We start from the raw sequence: 2,531 nt of genomic DNA on the forward strand, positions 1-2,531 counted from the left end.
TATTGTTAGCCTGAGTTCTCAGGAAGTAGACCCAGCTGGTAATAGCAGAGCCCTGAAGCCCTGCTGTACTGTCATCCAGCTCCACCCTATCCCACAGACACCTCAAGTTTCCAGGAGGGACTAGCTCAGGCTGGTGCATGATGTTGAAAAGAACAGATCCAGCAGCAGTCTGAGGCTGTGCCCGGGAGTTTGGCTCAGCTTGGGCTACTGGGATGCTGACATGTGAAAGTAGGGGAGGTACAAATTATTTCTTGCCAGTAGACTAAAATGTATTGAGAGAAAAGGGAATGGCAAGGAGACAGGACTAGGATGTCTTTCACGTCAGGGTTTACGTGCAGATGAACATCTCTATATTGTCACAGTGCCAGACGCAGGTATAACCTCTCAATAACAGCTGAATGAGCATGGAATGAGTGGATTCAATTTAAGTAAAAGGATTAACAGTGGGGAAAAGGTAATTTAGAGTTAGAAGCTTATTAGAAGTTAGAAAAGTTAGAAGAGTTTCTAACTCTGCCACTTTATTAGCTGTGTGACCTTCAGTGATTCATTTTTAGTTCTTAGAGCCAGTTTCTCAAAAATACCATCAAGTTATCTTTCTACTTATGTTTATATACTTCCATATGTATATGTGCATAGGAAGATGCTGGGAATGATTTACATCCATTGTTAACATGGCTGTTTTGGGGAACTGGATGTTGGGGTGACCTTTTTATTTGCTTCACTAATCCTGATGTTTTTAAAGGTAAAAAAGCGCATCACACTCAAAATAGTCAGTGTAAAATTGTAAATATGAATCATTCATACCTAAGTCTTTGAAATGGATCTAAGATTTTTTTAATAAAAAATTCTCATAAGCTAAACCAATAATCATTCCTTCAGTTTCTTTATTCCCAACTCATACATATTAAATAGGTCTTCATATTTACTCTTTCAAGCAGCTAGCCCTCTACCTTTTTCTCTGCTGAGAAATCTTGGAGAAATCCTTACAACAGGCCAAGGTGAAGACTACTAAGAAAATATAGAAAGAAAGAACACAGCATCTTACCTAGAATAGCAGCAAATCTTTTAAAACTCAATACTTCCATGTTGGGGATGCTGAATATTATCTAAAAATTATTTATATTAAAAAATTAGAAAATATTCAATAATATAAAACCAGTTGAAATTATCCATAACAGATGAAGAACCACCATGTTTTATTAGTATTTATGTGGCAACATTTTAAATTAAGAATCAAGTAAGAGGTCAACAGCTTCTTTCGGAAGTATGTGATACTATTCTCTGCTTCACAGATCCTAGAGGTCAGTTGGGTTCCAAATTCGGCAGCACCTTATTCCTTTAGCCATGTATCTTTTCATTCATGAACCTCTAACAAATGGTATAACTTGAGAGAATGTCAAAGTACTATTTTTTAGCCTCAAAGGCATTCTTCCAATTTGGGATTAGATAGGTTTAAATAATTTACCAAAAAAGTTACAAACTCTTGAAATAAAATTTTGAAGTTCTTCAGAAGATATTACTAAAATATAGGCACGTTTTCCTTTAAATATCTGGGATTCTATCTACAGTGCCTCTGTTATATTCATTCAAATTATTCTTATAATCTAAACAATGAAGCTTCTCAACTGGAGGAATGCTGCCAGAGGATTTCAGCAGAGTTTGAAGGCAATATAACCAAAAGGAGTAATTTAAATTGGCTTAGGAAATGAATGGGCTCCTTATCAGAGCAGCTGAAGGCTGTATACAATTAACAGCATCTGTCAACGTTCACAGGGCCCCATAAAGAACAAGCAGGCCCTACAGCCTGGCGGCAACCTTCAGCTTCTGGCACCTTCGGATCCATGTGACCTGAAAACAGAAAGGCAGCTTCAAGCTATCACTAGAAGGATACTGAATCATTTTAGTGATATTGCCAATTAACGTTAATTATTCGTAACAATTCTGTTAACCTTAGCATTGGGCTTCAAATTAACCAGCTATCATACAAAATATCATTTGTAGAGATATGTTTATACTTATAATAATTGATTTTTACAATCTTTTTTGTGTTATTTTTAAAGACCATGAAAATTATCTACCTACCTGCCTTTCAATATGATGAACTCTCAATTTAAATTGACTAAAATATTTTTGTATGAGAAGTAAGTACTAAATTCATTTTATATGGCAATTTTTAGTTGTTTTGTATATAATAAATTTCTGTCATGCGTATGTACAAAACAAAACAAATCCAGAGTTTCATTAAATAAATTTATTTGTTAAAATAATTTAACTCCAAATACAACTGTTGAATTTGCATTGAGTTATAACTACAATTCATGTTTTAATTGAAATGTCAAGATTTAACAACTGACATTGTTACAAAACAATAAACTGTTGTTCAATTTTAAATGGTCAGTTGTATTAGAGCGCAACAATTAACTGTGAACTATATCTCTGGGAAACCTCAAATCAATAATGATAAGTCTGTTTCCAAAACCCACTGCAGTCATTCTTGAAACCCTGATCAAGATTTAATAGATGCACAATGA

Source organism: Cebus imitator, unplaced genomic scaffold (assembly GCF_001604975.1).
Source record: "Cebus imitator isolate Cc_AM_T3 unplaced genomic scaffold, Cebus_imitator-1.0 Scaffold62, whole genome shotgun sequence".
NCBI classification, from domain to species: Eukaryota; Metazoa; Chordata; class Mammalia; order Primates; family Cebidae; genus Cebus; species Cebus imitator.